Source organism: Saccopteryx leptura, chromosome 4, assembly GCF_036850995.1.
Source record: "Saccopteryx leptura isolate mSacLep1 chromosome 4, mSacLep1_pri_phased_curated, whole genome shotgun sequence".
In the NCBI taxonomy this organism is placed as follows: domain Eukaryota; kingdom Metazoa; phylum Chordata; class Mammalia; order Chiroptera; family Emballonuridae; genus Saccopteryx; species Saccopteryx leptura.
In genome coordinates this window covers 112399347-112424645 of record NC_089506.1, presented here as the reverse complement: position 1 = coordinate 112424645, position 25299 = coordinate 112399347, and the positions used below count along the sequence as shown (strand labels likewise).

The 25299-nt window shown below is 41.6% G+C and overlaps 1 long non-coding RNA gene across 1 annotated transcript in view; it reads right to left on the bottom strand.

Moving 5' to 3' along the window:
- Positions 1-25299, bottom strand: part of LOC136402947 (uncharacterized) — an 83674-nt gene that overhangs the window by 1008 nt on the left and 57367 nt on the right. The window contains exon 2 of the long non-coding RNA XR_010751057.1: positions 48-120. This is a non-coding gene — a long non-coding RNA (uncharacterized lncRNA). The remainder of the gene's footprint in view (positions 1-47; positions 121-25299) is intronic.

The window sequence follows — 25299 nt, the reverse complement described above, 5'->3', positions numbered from 1 at the left end:
TACCTTTACCTCCGGTTTCGGTACCCTGTGCCCGAGTCCCCACACACCTGCACCTGTGTTGAACGACGAAGATCCTCACAAAGGTGTATCATTCTTGTCCAGTGATTGGTCATGTCTGTGCTGTTCCATCCAAATTTAAAATCAATAAAGTTTTTAATGTTACAGATGGAAGTACTTTTATTAATTCCCTTAAAACATAAGTACAAGAAATTGATTCCAATGTTTTATTAAACATTCCTAACTGCAGCTAGCATATATTTTCATAGTAAGATCTTTCTCTATCAGACTGTAATGAGACTTACTGTTATTGCTACATGTGGCATTTATATTTTTCAATGAATATAAAATAAAAAACAATGACACTTAAGCAATTTTTCAAAATTACACCACCCAACTGCACAGTCATGCTCTCCTCCAGTTAAATTAAAGGATTCTATGTCTGCATAGAGGACTGCATTTCCTTTCTAGAGATGAAGATTGGAGTGTTTGCTGATGTACTTTGTTAAGATTCTATTAGAAATGCTTCATGTGTCTTATGGAAAATAGCTTAGACTAAGTGTTCACTTATTGATGCATGGTATGTTTGTTCGGAGAAGATTGTATCTATTGCTACTTTTACTTAACCATCAGTAAAAAGAAATATTAAGGTTATTCTATTTACTTATTTTAGAACAGTGATTAAAAAGAAGGACCAAGTTGACTAAATGCTTCACATTTAAAGTTCATATCTCTGAGACAGGGAGGGGCATAAAGCACATGTATGCCCAAAGTTAGACATCAATGATCTCATCATCTGCAAAGGTGTTCCCAGGCCCAGTGATAAGGATTGCATGATCATTCACCTTTCTTTCCAGGATTGGATGTTTATCAAGGTTCTGTTCATGGTTATTATGCCCTGGATTCCTGGGGTGTGACTAACTGCTACTACTGCTTCTCATTTGTTCTGTTTTATTCTGGTTCGTACCTCCACAGCCACTTTTGAACATCTAAAATGTCACTTTCACTCAATACTTTGTTCTCCCACAGATAAGATTTTTATTACTTGTGCTTTGAATATGAAGGTGATGTTATTGGTGTATTAAAGGAAGGGGAAATTCTTAATTTACTTCCTGACATTTTGCCACAGTAATGATTTTCAACAACTGAAAGGTGTTTATCAAGCTGACAGATTCCTTCATCAGTCCCCTCTGACCAGTTCTTCTGCGTGCTGCTGAACCCCGGAAGCCCTCCCTGGCTAAGGCAACAGAAGGAGGCTCTCCGACCCCCAGGGGCCAGATCACGCCACCAACCTCAGGCGTCTCAGCCACCAGTCCACTTCACTAGGGGTGGGGGTGTTACTGATATCACCAACACTGAGCAACATCCATGAGCGAAGCCACGATGCGGCACTGAAGACTTCAAAACGTAGACAACAACCACTGCGCTAAAGGCAATATTGGATTAGAGAAGCAGAATTTAAAAAAAGTGACAATAAATAAATTGTTTGATTTATTATGCTGATCATTAGCAAATGGCATGCATGATAGCTGTTAGAGGAATTCGGGGGGCGGGGAGATCTCGTTTTCAGTGGGCTGGGAAAGCTTCCCAGAGATGTGATAACATATGGGATTTAAAGGGTAAAACTTGCAAGGAAACCTGGAAACGAAGGTAATAGGGAAGAAAACATAGAAGAAGTGTTTGCAGCATATTTGTGATATAACTAAATCTATTTGTGCCAGGAAATAGAGAACTGAAAAGACAGGGGCCAGACCATACACAGTCTCTAATACTAAGGTTTTATCATTATAGCACATCAAAGACCCTTCCTGCAATTACTCATTAAAAAGATGGTGATGGTAAGGCTTCGAGCTTCTCTGACCTAGCAAATCCCTCATCCTGAAGGAGTTGTCAAAGCCACTAAACATCAACTCCCTCATGAAGAACTAAAGAGGCAATAAGGGTCCATTTCCACCCACTGGTACCCTTGTTCTGCTTATTTGTCTGCAAAACAAAAATGAAAATGATTTACAATCCAGGAGTTGCACTTTAAATCTGTAAGGGCCTCTGTAGTCCAGCCCAGCTCAGGAGCCACTGAACATTGCTGAATAGTGGAGTTACAAGGGCAAACAGCAAGATGTCTCAATTTATGTTACAAAAGGGACAATATTAATCAACCAACCAATTGATTTGGCAGTAAGGCAAGTAGAAAGGGAGACACTACAACCGGGAAGATCGCTTTGAAAGCAACTACAATGACCTGGATAATGAGCTCAGGGAGGTTTACAGCCAGCAGGGTGAAAAACACCAAGAGAAAGAAGGGAAAGGTGTGAGGTAAAAGAAGCAAAGAAGACTGATTAAACATGGGAGGTAAGTGAGAGGAAAGACTAAGTGATAGTTGAAATATTTTGGGCGTACTTGAAAATACAAATAGTAGCAGCATGGATATACCCAACTTGTAGGAAGTAGAATGAGTTTTTGATAAAAGATGAATTCATTGCTAACTATGTTGAACTTGGAGTGTCCATCAAGAATAAAAGTGAAAATATTTAGCAAATTATTGGAGATATATATTTGAAGCTCAGAAGGCAGATTGGAGGCTTGGACCAGAAATTTTGGTATCAGTAAAGTAAGATGAGGATATTCAAAAAGAAACAAAGCCATCTAAGGGGGTAGGTCAGGTGGAAAGGAGAAAACAACAACAGCAGAAAACCCAAGGGCTGTTCCAGAAGCCTCAGAATAATGTGTTTTCCAAGCTAAGGAGATTTTCAAAAGGAAAGATGATCAAATTTGATGAGGAGAGAAAACTGACCTAGAAATTAGATCACTTGGTGACATTGGAAACAGATTTTTAAAACCATTAACAGAGGTTTAAGCCAGATTACCATATAAGTCATTAATGAGAGCCAGTGGGAGATGAGAAAATACAGGCCACATTCTATAGTCTTCTGAGGAGTCGGCCAGAAGGAATGAGAAAGGATGGTCACTTGAGGGGTTAGCACAGTTCAGAGAAAATTTTTCAAGATGAGGATCTCTGTACATATGAGTACACAGTAGTGAAAAGTTTAAGGAAAAGGAGAATTGGGAGTTTGGGAGAAAAGATGAAGCAAGATAGGACAGCACCAGCTGTGATCTAAAGGAGCCACTGCATTAACACATAGACCAGGGGTCCCCAAACTACGGCCCGTGGGCTGCATACGGCCCCCTGAGGCCATTAATCCGGCCCCCACCGCACTTTCGGAAGGGGTACCTCTTTCATTGGTGGTCAGTGAGAGGAGCATAGTTCCCATTGAAATACTGGTCAGTTTGTTGATTTAAATTTACTTGTTCTTTATTTTAAATATTATATTTGTTTCCGTTCTGTTTTTTTACTTTAAAATAAGATATGTGCAGTGTGCATAGGGATTTGTTCATGGTTTTTTTTATAGTCCGGCCCTCCAACGGTCTGAGGGACAGTGAACTGGCCCCCCGTGTAAAAAGTTTGGGGACCCCTGACGTAGACAGTACCAACACCAGAAGGACAAAGAGCACACAGCTAAAATGGCAGAATGGTGAAAATGGGACCATAGCCAGGGCATCAGAGTGGTGGACAAAACACTCCTACAAAGGTGACTAAAGGGGGCTCCCTGAAGGCTTCAAGACAGTGGCAAATGGGTTCCTGGAAAGCTTCAGCTCTGCTGAGCGCTCTGGAACTGAAGTGGACTGTGGGGATGTTAGACGGGGCTTTGGGGGCTTCTGCAGCCCAGGAACGCTGACTGTGCCTGGCAGTCTCATCTCCTGGGAGTGGAGCAGGGAGCTGAGCACTTGGATCCTGCACCCCCCTTCCCCACCACGTCCTCCTAAGGAACACTGCCTTCATAGCCTACAACTACTTTACACACCAACTAAACATCCTTACAAGGCTCATGTCTAGAAGCAGGGAGCATAACATCAAGGATTCAGGGCATTGTGTTGCCGGAGTCAAGATGTCTCTACTCCCCTTTCTTTCAAAACTGTCCCCAATACAACAAGGAGAATGAGATTGAGAGAGGTTAGCACATGGAAAGGGAATGAAGATGAAGGACTGCTAAGTGAGTGAGCTGAGGGGAGATGCATGAGAGACAAGATGCTCTACCTGGCGTCACACCAGGAAGGCTCATGATCTGAGATACCACGGAAGGAGCGAGGCGGCTGGAATCCTGCAAACAGGGGCAGTTCAATCCTGATTTTCTGCCCTTAGTGAAGTCTGGTGCTACCCACCCCCTAGCTCCATGGGAAAGTGTTATTTCTGAAGAAATGGATCTAAAGAGGCTACAGTTTTGGAAACAACATATATGGAGAGTAGAATGCATGAGGCATGGAACTAAAAATAGAGTAGATCGTATTCTGTAAAGCAAGCAGCCGGACCCCAGCCTTTCCCCAAGCCAGTTCCAGGACTTGGCAATAAAGCCTCATGGACACAAGCCCCGCCTATGCACATAAACCTTCCAGACGGCTGTTCAGTGACTCGTTCCTAAATATGAAGGAACAGCCAAGGAGGACCAGCTATATGAAGGCAATGCCCTTCTGAAAAAGTACAAAACTGTCACTAACATTTTCAACTAAGAGAAGGTATTGCATCTATGATGCAGGACCAGGATGAGAATAAAAAATGGCAACAAAAGAAAGTCAGAAAAGAACACTTGGAAATTAAGAATATGGTAACAAAAATAATTTTTTTATTTAAAAATTGGTATCTATTGGGAAAAAATCTATTAAAAAGTAGTATAAAATATAAGCCATTAGAAAATACGAGAAAAAGGTTAAGGAAAATTATGGAGATCAAACATCCAGCTCATAGGCAATCAAGAGAGAAAATGGAAAAAACAGAAAATTCATATTAAAGAGCATGAGCTTCCAGTTAAATGGGTCTAAGTAACACAATTATCATAAAAGACCCAAAGAAAGGCACATTATTGTGGAATTTCAGAATCCCAAAAATAAAGATAAGTTCCTAAAGCTTCCAGAAGGAAATAACAAAACAAAACAAACAAAAATACAGGAACCAAAGTGGCACTGGGCTTCTCAAAAGTAACATTAAAAACTGGAGATCAGTGGAACCATGTCTTTAATATTCTGAGAGAAAATGATTTTCCACCTAGAATACTGTATCCATCAAACTAATAATTAAGTGTGATAGGAGTATAGGCATGTTCAGATGTTAAAGATCTTTTAAAAGATGCTTTCCATGTACTGTTATTTCTGAAGCTGTAAAAATATGTGCTTCACTAAAATAAGGAAGTAAACAAACAACAACAAAAAAGAGGAAACAGATTTCATGAAACAGGCAAGAAGACAGAAGAACTATAAAGGGAAGTCATTATGGAAGAAGGAAACCTCAGAATACAGCCAGTTTGGAGGCCAAATGCTGCGGGCGGGACAGGAAGATGCAGGGCCTCCAGGGGCAGTCTCCAGGAAGCAGTCACACACAGGAACTAGTAGATACTAATCAGCTCTGCTGAGAGATTTTATAGGACTTCAAGAGTAAATAAGAAAACCTAGCTAGAGATTCAAAGAAAAGGATTTCAGGATTCTGGTTCAACATGTTAAAAGCTTGGAAGTCATCACCTTCATTTTCACAAGAAAATGGAACAAACTGAAAAATCAACCTTTCTTAGATACATCCAAGAAGTGAGTTTGCAGAGCAAACTGCTGTCCCCCCAAACTGGAAAGACAGGGCAATACATGTACTCACAGCTTACCAGGTGCGGAAGCCCATGACCGGAGCCAATCCCTATAAGATAGCTGGAAGTTGTGGCTGACAGGGTGTTGGAGATTCAGTGTGGACAAGCTTGAGAGTTAAAAGCTCTGAAGGGGCCCAGCCTTAGGGACCCCCACACTTTTGTGGATTTTACCTTCATGAGCACCACCAGATTCTCGCTGTTAGGAGAGAAGAGTTCCCTCATGGTGGAAGAGGAAAAGTAAGCGTTCTGAAAGACACCTGTAGCTCTCTGTTCTCTTTAACAAACTCTCTGTTTTCTCAAGGGAAACTATCGTACACCAGAGCCTGACTGACTAGGGTTTTACCAAAGCCTAACTAACCAGAACAGGAAATACCCAACTCCAGTTTCCTCTAGCCTTTGACATGGAGAAAGAGAAGTACCCAACTCAATCTCATTAATAGACTCAATCACAGGACTACAGAACGTTCTGTAGTTCCCACCACATCAAGAGGGTGCCTGTATAATCAGAAGGGATTGTAGCCAAAAGAACTAGAAGCCTTGTTAGGTACAGCCAGAAAAAAAGGTGCAGGGAATCAAACTTGATGGAAAAGAGTATTTATTTGAGGTTTCTATGAGATGTGGGAGGTGTTGTCTTAAGGATGACAACCTCCCCAAGCAAAGGCAAGGGAGAGGTTATGTAGGGGAACGACTGGCCTTTAGGTAGTTAGGCTTGTCCATCGGTCTAGCCTGGCAGTTGTTCTCATGAATGTTTCTTCGTGCCCTGGAGGATGGAAGGTTCCTTTCAGCCTCAGGTTAGAACTTACAGAAACTACCATGACCCCTGTCTAGTTAGTTATTTTTACAACCTGACTGAAACTGGCTGGAGGGGTAGACTGTTGTGATTTTGTTAGGGTCAGTTATTTTTGTTATCTTCACTGACAGCTGCTGGAGACAACTTTTAGCTTAGCCCTAACAAGCCTCAGGCCCTATTTAAGAAGAGGTCTTTAGGAAAAACCAAAGGTAATAGAAGAGACACAACATAGGAACACTGGAGGAAATTTTAGCTTCTGATCGCACAGATACAACAAGTAGTAAACACAATACAATCCCTAGCCAGATAAACATAGAATCTCATAAGAAGGGCCTATTCAGCTCAGTTTCTTTGACCAGATACATCATGTCTAGCTTTCAACAAAAATTACAAAGCATACTAAAAAGAAAAAACAAAACAGTCTTTAGAGAGAAACCAAGCATCAGAACCAGAAAGAAAAAAAATAGGGTAATCAATTTTTTAGGGGAAAAAGTCGTATAAAGAAATTTTCTCATAGATGCTACTTGGCTCAGCTGTGAATGAACTTGGCATATTTATATATAATATAAATGTAAGAACAAATTATGATTATAACTATACTTGGCAAGTGTATAAGTGATTTAAGAGAAAAAAGTACATGTATTTTATTTTAAAATGTTGAGGTGAAATAACAAGCAAAACTGCTAAAATGATGAAGGGGATGAAATAATGAGATTGATGCTTTTTAAATAAAACCTGCCAACTTATTTGACTTTTTAACTTGTATGAAAATTAAAGAAAGTACACGTCAATAAATTCTGGTCCAAAGTGAGAAAGGATTATATCTTCTTGAGTGGAGAAAAAGAGTTGGGTGGTCCTACAGAGATACGAAGGCAAAGATGGAAGTGTTGACAAATATACAGTGGTACCTTAAGATATGAGTTTAATTCATTCTGTAACTGAGCTCGTAAGTCAGTCAACTCATATATCAAACAAATTTCTCCCATTTAAAATAACTGAAATAGATTTAATCTGTTCCAGCCCTGTGAAAAATCCCCAAACCATCCTAAATTATGAAAAAAGACATGGTTTTAATTAAGAAACACACATGTATACTTTACCAATGCATAACAAAATATACGAAATAAAAAAACAGTGTTATTTAGTACTGTATTTTACCTTGGAGACAGACGAGTGTGGCTAATGGAGGTGAATGGTGGAGGAGGGAGGGAGGGAGGAAGGGATGCAGGCACTGTAGACACGTAAACTAAAACTGCACTTTCTTAAAACTAAATGTAAACTAAAACTATATTTTATTTACTTTAAACAAAACTAAAGCTGCACTTTCTTTACTTAAAATGAAACCACAAAAACTTAATTGTAAAAAAATGCACTTTCTTAACTTTAAACTTAACCTAAGCTTAACATTACATATTTTTCATTTAATCATCACCCGTTTTTGCCTTTTTGGCTGCACTTTCAGCATTTTCACTTGCAGGACTTTTGAATAAAAATCCATTCAAAGAGGTTTGCTTTTGCCTGCCTTTTAAAATGTTAGGAAAATGTGACAAACAAGTGTCATTAAAAAGTGCTGAAGCACAACCAGTTGAAACTTTTTCTAGGTATTTCTTTTCAATGAAACTTGAAAGCTTCTCCCACATTGCCAGCATGTCTTTAATTTCACTTGAAGAAATCACTTCCTATGACATTACCTCCTCCTCACTACTAATCTCTTGCAGAAGCTCAGTATGTTGCATCATTTGTAGCTCCTTCAACTCCTCAGTTGAGAGTTCCTCCTCATGTTCCTGGATAAGCTTGTTTACATTACCCTCATCTACCTCCAGACCCACTGACTTTCCGAGGGACACAATCTCCTCCAACGCTTCTACCTCAGTCTCGGTCTCTAGTCCAAATCCTTCAAAGTCCCTGTCTGCAACAACATCAGGCCATAACTTTTTCTATGCTAAGTTCAAGGTTCTTCTTGTAACCTCTTGCCATGCCAAGTCAATAATGTGTGAACATATCACAATGTTGTAGTGATCTTTCCAAAACTCTCGAAGGGTTAGAATTGTATTCTCAGTCACCTCAAAGCAGCAGTGGAACAAGTGCTTTGTGTAAAGCTTTTTAAAGTTGGAAATGACCTGCTGATCCATAGGTTGCAAAGATTGAAGTTGTGTTGGGTGGGAGGTAGAGGACTTTCATGAATTTGAACTCATCGAGAATGTCATCTTCACCAGGTGGGTGGGCTGGAGCATTTTCAAGGATTAGTAATGCTTTTATCGGGAGTTTATTTTCTTGAAGATATTTCTTCACTGCAAGACCAAAAACGAGACTTACCCATTCAATAAAAAGCTGCCGTGTAACCCATGCCCTAGCATTGGCACACAACATAATCTGCAGTTTTTCTTTAAGAATCTTGTGAGTCTTAAAGGCTCGAGGATTTTCAGAATGATACACTAGCAGTGGCTTTACTTTACAGTCACCGTTAGCATTTGCACACAATGCAGGGTCAGCTGGTCTTTCATGGGTTTATGGCCCGGCAGCTTCTTCTGCTCTGCAGTGATGGAAGTCCTACAGGGCATTTATTTCCAAAACAATCTTGTTTCATCACAGTTGAACACTTGTTGGGGGATATAGCATTCTTTTGCAATAAGCACAGCAAAACGTGCGATGTACTCCTCAGCTGCCTTAACGTCAGCACTCGCAGCTTCACCATGCCTCACTACCAAGTGGATGCTAGATCTCTTCTTGAAATTTTCAAACCAGCCGTGACTTGCCTTAAACGTATCTTCTGCTGCCTCTTTTGAGGTTGATGGTTCTTTCTTCTTCAAGTTGCAGTAAATAATACATGCCTTTTCGCATATTACAGTCTCCGTCACTGTATCTCCTGCCAGCTCTTTCTCTTTCACCCACGCCAGCAGAAGCTTCTCCATTTCTTCATAGATATTTGTCCTTAATTGGGACAGAATTGTAGTTCCTTTCACTGGATTTGTGCTTTTGATGACATCCTTTTGTTTAAGGATAGTACAAATTGTAGATGTATTGCGGTTGTACAGCCTTGCCAATTCAATCACTCATACACCACACTCATGTTTTTCTAATATTTCTTGCTTTACTTCTATTGACATCATTCTCTTCTTCTTCTCACCACTGTCCTTTACACTCACTTTCTTCGGCCCCATGATAGCACACAAAAAAAGTTAGTTAAAAAAATGCAAAAGTGATGCAAGAACGAGTACAGAGCACGAGATTTGACTTGATTCTGCAGGTAACACATGAGAAAGAACGAGATGCTGGTGTTGTGCTGCTGATACTGGACCCATGTGCCAATGCGCCAACTAGCAGCAGCTTCCTGAATCACGACTCATATCTAAGAATTTCACTTGGATCTCGAACAAAAATACAGACAGAGTTGCAGCTCATATATTAAAAAAATTTGTATGTTGGTCTGCTAGTATCTCAAGGTACCCCTGTATATTGAGGTGAGAGGCTGACGGGGGTCAGGTGAATGACATGAAACTTAAAACTGATGGTTTATGTCCTCCAGTAGAATAGCAGTCTAAGTCAACTGCTGACAGTGAACATGCTGGTTGAGTATGAAAAAAAGTAGAATCACTATCACAAATTTCCTAAATAGTCAGCAAAAGATGATTGAGACATCATGGAACAACAGCAAGATTGAAGCTACACAGCATGAACTTTTAAAGTAACTATCTATATAAACTATATTTATCTCAAATATTTGATGCATTATTTTAGGTTGCCTATATGCCTTTGTTTAAAATACACAATTCTGTCACCTATTTGTCACTGAGATAACAAAATAATTATACTTTCATGTAATACAAAACCAAGCTGTTTCTGTGAATCTGGTCAGTTCTTTTGTTGTTCAGAACCAAGGTCAACAGTTCAGATCTAAGACGGCCCAATTAGCATCCATCTGGCCCACTCTCACAGACAGCTACTTTGCTCCTGGCCACAAGCTTGAAATTGGTCTCCTGAGTCATCAGGGGCATAGTTTGCAGCAGAAAGTGAATTATTAATTAGTTGGAATATATGACCCACATAGAAAAATGATAGAAAATGCATCCCTCTCTAAGACTAATACAATTTGGGTGTACAGTCTGAGCTCTTGACCAAGTGACAGTAGAGTTGCATAAAAATTCTCAGCCCAACATTATTGATTTTGTACCCACACTATGTTGGTCATCTCTCTCTAAGCAGAGAGCCTGGTGGGGTTTTTTTATTTTGTTTTGTTTTGTTTTTCAACAAAAGCTTGATATTTGGATTTTTATAGCTTGCTTCAGTGAATACTATGATTCTGGCTTAGCTCCTCTTCCTCTTACTATATCCATTTCCTAGTCCTTGGCTAGCTATCTATCTATCTATCTATCTATCTATCTATCTATCTATCTATCATCTATCTATCTATCTATCTATCTATCTATCTATCATCTATCTATCATTTATCTATCTATCTATCTATCATCTATCTATCATCTATCTATCTATCTATCTATCATCTATCTATCATTTATCTATCTATCTATCTATCATCTATCTATCATCTATCTATCATCTATCTATCTATCCATCTATCATCTATCTATCTATCTATCATCTATCTATCTATCTATCTATCTATCTATCTATCTATCTATCTATCATCTATCTATCATCTATCTATCATCTATCTATCTATCATCTATCTATCTATCTACCTGTCATCTATCTCCTGACATCCTTTTTCTGAAAGCTCAACTAGTCCCTGTTTTCATCTGTAGGAGTGATTAGTAAATTCAAATCTCATGATCATGACCTCCTCGCTGTCCTTCCACATTACACCTTCAGGGCCTGCCAACATGTCCACTGGGAAATTTCAAGCACCAATGTCAAAGGTGATGTGCTTACATTGGTAAAGTACACAAACACAAAGAATTATCATGATAACAAATAAGAAATAGTATAAACATGAAAAATTTTCAACATCATTTGTGATAGAAAACATGTAAATTGTGCAAAAATAGTTTAAAAATTATTAAAGGAAGAATACAGAAAGAATTTATACTAATATCATCAAAGCAATATATTATTGGGATAAGAATAGTGAAAAAGCAGTAGAATATACTAGAATGCACAAAACAGCTCTGGATGGATAGATAAATAGATGATAAATAAATGGATAGAGAGAGAGCGAAATAGGTAATAGATAAATAGATAACAGAGTAACTTAAGCTAAAATGTGGGGAAAGTGAGTTTTTTAAAGACTGGGGAAATGACCGTTTATTTGGAAAATAATCATTAGATTACAAAGCACTCTATACTAACAAAATATTCATAATTAAATATCAAAATCTATAAAAATACTAAAAAAAACTGTAAGAGAATAGTAATCTTGTGAAGAAAGCCTTTCTCACCATGAAGCAATAAAGAAAGACAATTCACTTAGTGCAAAAATCATCCAAGAATATAAAAAGGAAGTCACAAAAGAAAAATATATATATATATACCCAATAAATAAGCAAACAGGAACTATAAAACAAAGAGCAAATATATACACACACACACACACACACACACATACACACACACATATATATATATGACACCAGTTTTCACCTAAAAATGGAAGAAATTAACATTTAGTGTTTAAAGTACAAGAAAAATGTACATTTATATACTACCCATGAAAATGTAAATCTTACAACTTTGGAGGAAGGTCATTTGTCATTATCTATAAAAAATACATATGCCCAAGCCTGATAATCCAGAAATTCCACAAGGACTCTATCCTACAGCAATAGTAGCAACAAATACATGGAGCTATATGTACAAAAATGCTCAGTGTGGCTCTATGTGCAATAGTGAACAATAAGAATATCCCTAATGTCTATCAACAGAGGAAAATTACATAAATTATGTTACAAGTTTAGATTTAAAAAAAAACCTGAGGCACAGAATTGGAGAAAGAAATTTTTTTCTTTTGTTTTCACTTTATTAACACTTTTTCTCCATCCCTTACCTCTGGAGATAAAGAGAGAGAAAGAAGAAAATTGTGGGCTAACTAATCCCATTAGGATGAACTCAGTTCTGCAGAGCTAGCGGTGCAGTGGCCATCAAAGACAGGAAACAGTCACTGATCGCCCTTTTTTCTTCTTCCTGACTCTTTTTTTCTAATTCTTTCTTTCTCCCACAGAAAAGATGTGGTATAATATGAAGGGGAATTCCAAACATGGAATCCATATTCTTATGAAGGTAACGTCAATAAAGAAAACAGGGGTTGAGGAGTGGAGGCAAGTCACAGAGAAGGAGGAGGGAAAACGAAAAGAAGGGAGGGAGGGGGACAGAAGAAGCCAGGTCTCAGTAATTATTATTTCCTGTAGGCACGGGTCCTTCTTGGTGACGCCAGCATCCAGCACTGGGTGGCAACAGGAGTGGGAGTGGTTTCCTGTTCCTGGAAGCTCAGCCTCCATTGTATTTTGAAAAGCATCCCATGAGTCCTGTGTTTGCAGCTGACAGTGAGCAACATACTGTTAATCACATGTCTATATCAGCTTGGGGCCCCAACCTACTCAAAATCAGAATCTTGGACTTGGAGAAAGCTTAAAAGTCATATAATCTAACCCCCCCCCCACCCCATGCAGAAATCTTCTTAATTCCTTCATGTCCCCTGCCTAAACATTTCTTATGACAGGGACATCACTATCAGGTGAAGAATCGGCAACATTGCTGGACACATACAACAAATCAATTGTTAATCCTTCCATAGAATCCACTTTGTTGCGCCTTCTACCAGGGAGGCCTTAGTTCTGTCTCCAGGAGCCATCCAGATCCTCTGACTCACAGCAGCAGCAGTCAGTCCTTGTGGTTTAAAGGAAGCATACGTCCATTTCTCTCTCTGATCCGTGTTCCTGCAGCTTTTTATCTATAACGAACTTCTCAAGGGCAGAGTCAGTGCCCCCATGCCTTGCAAAGTGCCCAGGAGACATTGGTGGAATGAATAAATAAATAAATAGCAGTTTACATCTCCACTTAGGTGCTGTAGTGACTACAATACGATTAAGTTGGTGATCAGTCCTTCTTATAAAACCCATTCCTCCAGTTTCCCCTTCCCCAACATAGGTCCCTGCAGTACCCACACACAGCCCTGCTCTCCAGGGTAGGAGAAAGGGAGATGCCTGCCTGTTACCCTTACAGAATGGTATTTGAGAAGATTGATGATAAATGCTGAGAGTGCAATATTGTGGGACAGGCTGTAAGATATTTGAGAATAGAAAGGTTTGAAAAGCAGAAATAGGAAAAGAATAGGAGCTGTTCTTAGCTCATGTTATACCCTTCTCTCTTAAAGTATTTTTAAATGTAATATGTAAACCATAGAAAAGACTATATGAATTATATATGTAAAGTGTAACACATACTAATCTAATGAATCCACAAACCTATCACCCAGTGAAAGAATTAGAAGATTACCAATGACTTTCATTTGCACCATGAGTTTCTCCTATATCCTGCCAGTCTAACTTTTAAAAACACAACCTATTCCCTCTGAAATCATTCCAATTTTGCTTTTAGTCAACTCACTAAAATCACTGATGTAGAAATAATAAATAATCTCTGTTAATTATTGTAAGATCAGTGGATAATGGGGAAAGGTCACGTGAGAAACCAGACCCGGAAACTTTGGCTAGAACCGCCCACAACCATGCGCACCCAAAGAAACTTCCCAGGAGTCCTTGGGAAAAGAGCGACTGTCCATCAGCCAGTGAGATTTCTCCGTGTCATATTAACTCGACCACCCTAGGACCCTTTAAGTATCTCCTACATGATTTAATCTGCGCAACTTCTCTGGCATGTCTCCCGGACCAGGGAACATCATCTGGGAAGCGCTGGGAAGCGCTCTGTACTCAGTAAAGCCTTTGCTGTTCCACACTTCATGGCTATGCCCCTTCCTTCTTTCTCAGCGGGGAAAAATACCTTACAATTATCAGTACTCAGTCTTTGGCAGCATTTAGCGTAGTGGACTCCTCTCCCTTTTTTTTTTTTTTTTTATTTATTCATTTTAGAGAGGAGAGAGAGAGGAAAGAGAGACAGGGCCAGCTGGAGGCATCAACTCCCATACGTGCCTTGACTAGGTAAGCCCAGGGTTTCGAACTGGCGACCTCAGCATTTCCAGGTCGACACTTTATCCACTGCGCCACCACAGGTCAGGCTCCTCTCCTTATTTATTTATTTATTTATTTATTTATTTATTTATTTATTTATTTTTTGTATTTTTCTGAAGCTGGAAACGGGGAGAGACAGTCAGACAGACTCCCGCATGCGCCCGACCGGGATCCACCCGGCACGCCCACCAGGGGCGACGCTCTGCCCACCAGGGGGCGATGCTCTGCCCATCCTGGGCGTCGCCATGTTGCAACCAGAGCCACTCTAGCGCCTGGGGCAGAGGCCAAGGAGCCATCCCCAGCGCCCGGGCCATCTTTGCTCCAATGGAGCCTTGGCTGCGGGAGGGGAAGAGAGAGACAGAGAGGAAGGAGGGGGGTGGGGGTGGAGAAGCAGATGGGCGCTTCTCCTATGTGCCCTGGCCGGGAATCGAACCCGGGTCCCCCGCACACCAGGCCGATGCTCTACCGCTGAGCCAACCGGCCAGGGCGCTCCTCTCCTTTTTGAAAAGAGAAAAAATATATTTGAAACCAAAACCCTTGAAATCATTCTTGACTACCTCCCTCTCATAACTCTTATCCAATTCATCAGCAAACTCCATTAATTCTACTTTCACAAATTATTCCAAATCTGAGTGGTGGTTACCATACTCCCTGCTATCACCCTCATCCCACTTAGCATTATTCATGTCCCAAATTCCTGCAATCACCTTCTCTTTACTTCTATTCTTGCTCCCAGATTCCTCAAGCAGTAGCCAGAGTGATCTGTTTAAAATGTTGAGTTAATCATTTTCCTGTTCAGTATCCCCCAGTGGCTTCTCATCACACTCGGAAAAACTCTGAATTTTTGGCATAACATACAAGGCCTCATATAATCTAGATCCCATCAGTCTCTTCTACTTTATCTCCTGCTGTTCTTCATTCATGCCCTGAGGACCACTAAACTTTTCCTTAAACTGATCAGGCTTGTCCCTGGCTCAGCTCATTTGCATTTGCTGACGCCTCTGCCCAGAATGTTAATCTGTAAATGTTCGCAGATAATTTTGTTCACTACACTCAAATCTCTACTTAACTGTCACCTCAGAAAAGCACTTTCCTGACCACACAGCCTAAAATAGCATCCCTCATCTTGTCATTCTCTTGGTTTTCTTTATAACATCCACACATGATCATTACGTATTTGTTTGTTTCTTTGCGTATTGGCTGTCTCATATTCCTGGACCACAGGTTCCATGACAGCAGGGACTTTGAACTGCTCAGCGCTGATGCACTGCCCCTTGCTGGTACCTGGCATATAGTAGGCACCTAAATATTTGTGGAATGAGTGATGCAGGAAACCAGAACAGGTCTCTGCCAGCATAATCAAAGTGCCCTGGTCCACATCACTAAAAGTCTCACCGTATTTCTGCGAGTACACAGTCACTGTTTGAGAGAAGCCAATTTTTAAGGAGATACCTACAACATGAAGATAACTGCCACTGAATGGTGTAAAACTATTAAGTAAGAGAAAGTCCTAGTGGAATGAAAAAGATAGCACATCATAAAGTGAAAGTGAGTACTGTGAGCTGCTGATAGAACAAGGCCTTTCCTTCTGCACTGGGTGTGGGGAACATGGCCCTCCGTGAGGGTGCCTGAGTTCTGTTTCCTGAGAAGTCAGGGTGGTGGTTGGAGAGGATCTGAAGGTATTGAGTGGACCATTAGGCATTGACCTAGCTCACACCAGGGGAGCCAGCCATGTTCATGGTGGGGGTCAGGGGCTGGTGTGTCAGCTGTTAGGTTCCTGGGAATCCCTGAAGAGCCCCCTGAAATTTAGAGCAGCTTTGGGACCCACCATGTCTACCTGAGCTGCTTTGCCCCAGGCCCAAGTCGTCCATCAGCTCTAAGAGGAAGCTTGGAGGGTAGAGCATTCTCAGCCTTTCCTTCCTTAAAATTCTGTTCAAAAAGTATAAAATAAAGGGGGTGGGGGTCTGTAAAACCAAAAGCCAGGGCCACCCTCACAGCTGCCTGGCTCATGCAGGTTAGCATTGGATTTGGACAGTCGGTAATGATACAAAGGAGCCAAAAACTGGTGGGCCATCATCTTTAATCCTAGCTTGCACCCAGTGGACAAGTAAAAACACACACTGGGCTCCAAAACCCACTCATTCAGTGCTCACAAAGCTACTGACTTATCTGAGTTTCCTAGAATCAAAGGTTTCTAGCTCACCAGACTTATTCACCTCTATTCCCCATCTCCTTCCTTCTCCCTGCACAAACTCTGCACAAACTGGCTTCTCACTCAACACTCCGCCATCTTGGCTGCTTTTCCTGGCCTCCCCCATGTGGCTTTTCTCTGCTCTCCTCTAATGCTGATCTCAGGAACTGAGAGAGCAAGCTCCCGTTCTACCCCATTTTATAGTGTAGAAATCAAAAGCTTTAATCCAATATACAAAATAGGGAAGTCTCTAATACAAAGTCACTTATCAGAGATATGATGGAATTGTACCACCCCACATCAAAAAGGGTGGGAAAGGCTTAATCCCAAAACCAAGCCCCAGGCTACAAGGATTCTGCCTGCCCACAACACACATTAATATCACCTGGGTGACGGCCTCCATGTGGGCAGCGCCATCTTTAACAAAGTGAGCATAATATATTTTATCTGCCCAACAGGGTCCAAGGCTACTTAAATTTGTTGTTTTGAACCTCCTAAAAATGAGGAATTTCTCATAAATCTTAGCGTAGTATCCTTCTGAATGGATTCCTGGTAATTCAGAGCATTACATTGAACAGACTCTCCCGCTCTTTGGGCTCCTAGCAATTACTAGATCATATCGTCCTTGGTCCTGTTGTCAGCTACAGCCTTTCCTCATGTTGTCCAAGGTAAAGGAGTGAAATGCCTTCCATTAGCTGACTTCTCACTTTAGTTGCAAAAGCACCCCTCAGAAAGCTTGGCCAGGCCCTGATCGATGGTTCAGTGGACAGAGCATTGGCCCAGTGTGTGAATGTCCTGGTTTGATTCCCAGTCAAGGCACACAGAAGAAGTGCCCATCTGCTTCTTCCCCCATTCCCTTTCCCTTTCTTTCCCTCTTCCCCTCACAGCCAGTGGCTTGATTGGTTAGAACATCCCCAGGTGCTGAGGATAGCTCAGTTGGTCTCAACGCATCAGCCTCAGTCACTAAAAATAGCTTGGTACTTGTGGGTCAAAGAAGTTTGTAAATATGATATATGTTTGCTTGCTTATAGTTTGCATTGGGTATGGGGGACAGGCTGTAAGCAGGCAGTATTGTTATAGCCTAAGGCTTAGTTTTAAGACAGCTTTTCCCCATACCCTTAACTGATTGCATGGTGTGGGGTGATGCACTCTCATGAGGAATCTCATTATGCCTCAGATAAGTGACTTTGTATCAGAGACTTCCTTGTTTGTATATTAGATTAAAGGTTTTGATTTCTATACTATAAAATGGGGCAGAGGAGCCCATGCTGAGGAGAGCAGAGAAAGGGAGGAGAGCAGAGAAAGGCCACGTGGAGGAGAGGAGAAACAGCCAAGATGGCGAAGTGCTAAAGGAGAAGCCAATTTGTGCAGAGTTTGTGTAGAGAGAAGGAGATGGAGAACAGAGGTGAATAAAGCTGGCGAAGAAGCCCTGGCCGGTTGGCTCAGCGGTAGAGTGTCGGCCTAGCGTGCGGAGGACCCGGGTTCGATTCCCGGCCAGGGCACACAGGAGAAGCGCCCATTTGCTTCTCCACCCCTCCGCTGCGCTTTCCTCTCTGTCTCTCTCTTCCCCTCCCACAGCCAAGGCTCCATTGGAGCAAAGATGGCCCGGGCACTGGGGATGGCTCTGTGGTCTCTGCCCCAGGCGCTAGAGTGGCTCTGGTCGCAACATGGCGATGCCCAGGATGGGCAGAGCATCACCCCCTGGTGGGCAGAGCTTCGCTCCTGGTGGGCGTGCCGGGTGGATCCCGGTCGGGCGCATGCGGGAGTCTGTCTGACTGTCTCTCCCTGTTTCCAGCTTCAGAAAAATGAAAAAAAAAAAAAAAAAAAAAAAAGCTGGCAAAGAAGAAACTTTGATTCTAGGAAACTCGGATGAATCAGAGGCTTTGGGAGCCCTGAATGGAAAGGGAAGTGTTTTTCCACTGTGTGTATTTCTTGCCCACCAGGTGCAAGCTAGGATTAAAGCTAATGGCCCACCAGTTCTTGGCTCCATTGTTTCATTACTGTCTGTCCGAATCTAGTTCGAACCTGCATGGGCCAGGCGGCTATGATGGTGGCTGTGGCTACTGGCCTTACAGTACTCAAGCATCGGCCTCAGATGGGGGTTGCCAGATGGATCTCGGTTGGTTCACATGCAGGAGTCTGTCTCTCTATCTCCCCTCCTTTCACCTTAAAAGAAAAAAAAACAAAATATGAACTTGACCAGCAAGTCACACTGAGCTTCTTCTTTCTCTTAATTTTTTGCTGGGAGGGCCAAGTTAAGAGCAGTTTCCCATACTCACCCATTGAGGCAGTCCCTTACAGTGCTTCAGGCACCTTTGAGACTAGAAAAGAAGTTCACAAATGAGAAAAAGCACAGACTGAGGAAGCAAGATGCGACCTGGACAGAACACATAAAAAATACAAGCCAGCGTGTGCTAACAAAACATGCACCGTGAGAGAGGAGAGAGGAATGAAAAGCAAAGGGGTCATGAAAGCACGGGATGGTGACACTTTTCTTGTGAGAAACCAGTCCTCATTATTGCAGCCTTAGCTAACTAACACGGGACAGTCACCATCTTCTGCAAAACAAGTTCATCCTGTGCCTTCTTCCCTTTTCATTATTGTGACCTCTATTTCAGGGTCACCCAAGTTCAAAGCATCTTCAAAGCATTCAAGAACTATACTGATGACACAAATTGAACTGATGATTAAATAAAAAATTAAACCGAAAAAGAAAAGGTAGTATTTCAAGGTAGGTCTAGGACAACTAGGGCTGGCACACTTGTATAAGGTTATCTAATGAAGCGAGAAGTATATGCCAGTCAGATTTATGCACTTGCTAAAGACTAACAATCCTTCACTAACTTTTCCCCAAAAATACAAGCAGCACACAATGACTCCCGTTTTGAACCTGAGTGCTCATGCTCTCCTCTCTTCCCACCGCGCTTGTCGCTCCCCGTCCATTCAGTCATCATGCGTGACTGTAAAGTGCTGTGGGGTGCACAGATGCACGTGAAATGTTCAATTCTATTTCCACAAACTTTATGGAGTGCTTAAAATGAGTTGTTACATGTTGTTACATGTGTGAAGTCACTCTGACCTTGGCCCAGGCCAAACCCTGATTCTCAAGGGGTTGAGTGACGGGGTGGGTGAGTGAAGGGGTCATAACAGGGAAGAAAAGAAACAAACTGGTATCAATATGTGGTGTGTGCCAGGTTAGAGAAAGGGGAAGTCTGGTGGCATGCTTGCAAAGAATCTCCCCAGGAATGATTATATCATGACCCGTGACAGTCTGCATCATTTATTAGCCTGCTCTTTCCTCTGAAATATCTAATGCTACTACTCAACTTCTATATTATTTAATTTTTCACAAGTTTGAATGTCATATTCCAAACTAGACTTAAGGTTCTTAAGACAAAGACAAAACTTCTTCCCCTTTTTGCTTTCCTTACACTAGTGCTTATGAAATCGGGACTCAGTTTGTTCATTGATTACAAACATCAATCACTTTCAAATAAAGATATCCATGCTCTTTCCACTTCCAATGTTACCTTCCCTACACACTACATACTGGTGATACAGAGTATTTATGTCTGGGAGGTTGCTGGCAAGGACAGTCTCCTTATTTTTCCCTTTATAAGCTTAAGCCTTTTTTAAAAAAAAGTACTTGATGGCATGGGGAAATTACACTATTGAGAGAAAAATAGCAGGATGGAAGATAGTATACACAGGATATAGTCTGACTTTAATAGAGAACATGAGAGACAAAGCATGCGTAATTGGCAGTGCCAGATGTCACTAGCCTACAAATACAAATGTCGTCACACTAGTGTTTATGTGGCAAAGTTTCTTTGAAACTGAACAACTTTGAAGATGTTTTGAACTTGGGTGACCCTGAGATTAGAGGTCACAATCATGAAAATAGCCAGAACTTGTGACTCCACTCTTAAAGTCCCCTAGTGTTGTTTGAAAGGAGAGAATGTTAAAAGTCTCCCCAAAAGAGACACTTACGTGTTATCATTTCTGAGTCTCAAGTGCAGTCAGTACCTGGCAATGAGCATGTTCACCTGCTCCTGCTTCCTAGATGTTTTCCACTGCTGGAAAGGTCACACAAAAGGGTATTAATGCCCAGCAGGGAGTGCTAACATCTTCCCAGGGTGGGCTGTGTCTCTGGAACTGTCCTGGGGTACCAGGAAACACAGCAATAGGGAAAGTGGCCCTCTCTCCGGCTCCAGCTCCAGCTCCAACATGTTGTCACCCAGGTCTCAGAGAAACACTCTGTGTCTCTAAACTCAAAAATCCATAACAGTAACTCACTCTCCCACTATTCTCAATCCTCTCTCCCTATAAGCTGCAACTCCATCTGGAGTGCTAGATGAAAAGAGATACCATGCCTCTCTCCCCACTGCCACTGTCCTTGTCTTTATCTCTCTTGGGCCCTCAGAAACACAACCACAATTCAAAAATCCCTCTCCCAGAAATGACGCCCCAAAGAACTAGGCTGCAAAGCATAGCAAACACACAGTCAGGTTTGGAGGGGTCAGCAGTCTAGTCAATTTCCAAATGGTCAAACCCTAAAGGACTCAGTGTAGGTTCAACTAAAACACCCTGTTTGATATGTGAGTATATTTGTTTGTGTGTGTGTGTGTGTGTGTGTGTGTGTGTGTGTTTGTGTGTGTGTATAATTTTAAATTTTTGGTGTTTTTTAGTATTTTCCAAATTTTCTAGATTATTAGTTTTATAATAAAATTGTTAATTAAAACCATGTGCATCAAGTCTTTAAGATAGCCAGGAAGCTGCTCTTGTGAACAGCCTCAGCAGAAGTCAGAGAACAGGGTTGATCTCATCCCACTGTTACTTCAATTTGAGTGAAGAGCACACAGCAAAACTGACTCCTGGTTGGCAGATTGGTTGGTGAGACTCAAGATTCACAAAGACAAGAAAGTTTGTTTCAGAAGAATAAAAGTATAAGGCATCCATGTGTACCAGTAGCTTTGGAATTCAGCGAAACCTCATAGGAGCAGTTTTAAGAGTGGTCACAGGCAGCATAATGAAGCATCTTCCAAACAGAGAAAGCTGGCCAGAAACTTAATAAGACATCAAACCATGTTACAAAGGGAAAATAGAGAAGTGCTTGGGAAAAACTAACAGTATTGTGTGCATTCATAATCAGGAGCTGACTGAAGCAGTAGTCATGAGGATGTAAATTGCTACTAGAAGCTAGTACAATAATAGAGTTCATGAAAAAAAAATGTCAAGACACATTTTGAAGTTACTGTAAAATAAAGATGCTCTGAATGTGGGTCATGTTTGTTTTGTCTGCCTAAAAAATAAGCACCAAGAAATCAAAGTTGTGATGTATTTATTAAATAATAAGTCAGAAAGAATATGGTAAATTTACTTTAAAAAGTATAGAATGACAGCTGGACCTGTGGTGGCACAGTGGATAAAGCATCGACCTGAAATGCTGAGGTTGCCTGTTCGAAAACCTGGGCTTGCCTGGTCAAGGCACATATAAAAGTTGATGCTTCCTGCTCATCTCCCTTTCTCTCTTTCTAAAATAAATTTTTTTAAAAAGTATAGAGGTAAGATGACATCAGAGTAATGGCGGGGTAGGAAGTGATACCGATAAATCTCCCCCAAAACTCAACAAGATCTTCAACCAGAAACTGAAAAACCTATCCTTGGAGCCTCCAGATGTTTCGCAATACACCCAAAGGTATGATCGAGCGAAAAATTGGCTAAATATATAACCAAACCCTGAAGGAAATACGGAGTAAGAAATGCTCCGCCTTCCTCACTAACCTAAACAGGGTGGCTTTCACTGGAAACTGAGAATATAGAAACTAAGGTGGGCAAAGGGGGGTGAATAGATCAAGGCCGTGGCACAAACGGCGAACCAGGCTGTGGCACGGAGATCCAAGCAGAGGAAAAACTGTTCCTGTGACAACCCGGGCAATACAGCTAACACTCGCACCAAACCCAGACAAAGAAAGACAAGCGGATCTCCTGGTCGGCGCGCGCAGATAGTGGGCAAGAGATTCCTTCCAAAGCCCCGGGAGTGGGCGCCCTTGTTACCCCACAGAGAGGCAGAGTCAGAGGCCTTTGTGTGGGCCGAAAGCCTCCGGGCTGCCCCAGCGCCCTGGGAGAGCCACACATGGGGAGGGAGCGAGAACTAATTCCAACACTGGAACTTTTCCATACGGGCGGGGGTTTCACTCAGAGGGTGAGGCGACTGGTCTGATATCCTGGTCTGCGCGTGCAGATATTGAGCGAGAGATTCCTCTGAGTGCCTCGGCAGTGCCTGCCCGTATTATCCCACAGAGGGGCAGAGTCAGGGGCCTTTGTGTGGGCCAAAAAGCGGAATCTCGGGCCGCCCCAGTGCCCTGAGGGAGCCAGGCACGGGAAGGGAGCGAGAGCTAATTCCAACGCTGGAATTTTTCAGTGTGGGTGGGGGGTTTCACTCAGAGGGCGAGACTTCCGGCCTGACATCCTGGTCTGCACGCACGAAGAGTGGGCAAGAAACTCCTGCCGGCACCTCAGGAGTGGGAGCCTGTGTTATCCCAGAGAGGGGCAGAGTCAGGGGCCTTTCTGTGGGCCAAAAGCGGAATCTCACGCTGCCCCAGCACCTTGAAAAAGCCGCACACGGGGATGGAGCAAGAGCCAATTCCAACGCTGGAACTTTTCAGTGCGGGCGGGGGGTTTCCCTCAGAGGGCGAGACTTCCGGCCTGACATCCTGGTGTGCGCGCGCAGATAGTGAGCAAGAGTTTACTCCAAGCGCCCCGGGAGTGGGTGCCCGCCCATGTTACCAGACAGAGTGGCAGAGCCAGAGGTCTTTGAGTGGGCGGAAGCCCCGCCTGATTATGCTAGCAGCTCTGACTGACTGAGCCTTACACAAAGCCCTGTACTGAGTGGGAATAGAGTGGGGAGTTGCCAGCTCTTTGAGCCTCTTACTATCCAGGCAGAGGCAGCACCAACCCCATAGCTGGATTATCAGGCTACTAATTGAGGAAGGAAAGACTAGGAGAGAGGCTCCAGGAACACGGACTCTCTCACTGTCAGAGCCTATAAATGCTAATGAGCCTGGACTGCCAACGAGACTGAAGCACAATACATGACATCGCCATAGAGACTTATCAACTGCAAACCTCTACCTGAGCATGCCAAAGGGGCAGAACCCGGGGTACAGAGTCACCGACCAGGAAGAGGGAGAGAAAAGAAAAAGCAAGAAGATAACCTCTCAAAATCAAGAATAATCCACAGACTTTATAACCTATCCCATTTTATTATATTTGTTCGTTTGTTTCTCTTATCTTCATCCTTGATTTTTTTTTTTCATCCTCCAATTTGGTCGTTTAACTTTCTACTGGTCTTACTCTATCCTCTCCTTGAACTACACTATCCATAAGTGTTACATCTCCCATTATCTTTTCTTTCTTCTTCCTTTCTCTCTATGAGTGTTGCACTCCAAAACCCTTAACTCTCTCTCTCTCTCTCCTCTTTTTTCTTTTTTCTTCTTTTAGTGGTTCCCTCTTTTTTTTCTCTCTCTCTCTTTCTTTTCTCCCTCTATATTAGTTTCTTCCTTTCTCCTTTACGTCTCCTCTCATTCAAACCTCAATAACGAACAAATTATCTTATCTGGGACTCAAACTTATGTTTGTGGCATTTTGGGGGGTTTTTACTTCACCTTTTTAACTCACTAGCAGTGCTCCCATCCCTGGCTCTCCATTTTATCAAGCTCTTGTTCCACTAAATACAATAGTAATTTTTTAATTTGTCCCCCCATTTTCCTGTTTCCCTCTTATTCCTCTCATCATAACTCTTAGTCAACCAACACCTAAACGCAAATCATTTTATTCTTGATCCAAATTTTTTCATTATTTGCTTTTTGTGGGTCCATACCCCCCCCTTTTTTTCATTTTTTATTTTATTTTTTTTTCTTGCCCCTTTATTACTTTTCCCAAATTCAGGCCCTCCATTACAGGCATTGTTTGTTCTATTAAATACAATATAATTCACAGTTCACCACAAATTTTCTCAAGAAAGACGGGAGAGGAGAGGAGAGGGGAGGGAAAATGGAGGGGGGAAATAATTTCCTTTTTTTTAAATTTTTATTTTATTTTATTTTTCTTTTTTCATTATTAATTTTAAAAAAAACACAACTTTTTTCGATTTTTTATTTTTTTAACTTTTTATTCTTTATTAAATCTCATTAATACTATCAACAAAACCACCCTCAGATGCCATTAAGAAAGAGAAAATCGAATATCATGGATACAAAAGAAAGAGAGTTAACACAGATAGATGAGGAAAAATCTATGGAGAAAAAATTTAATATATTGGAAACCTTGGAGCTAAATGACAGAGAATTCAAGATAGAAACTCTAAAAATAATCAGAGATATACAAGAAAACACAGAAAGGCAATTTAGGGAGCTCAGAAAACAACTCAATGAACACAAAGAATATATGTCCAAGGAAATTGAAACTTTAAAAACAACTCAAACAGAGATGAAAAAC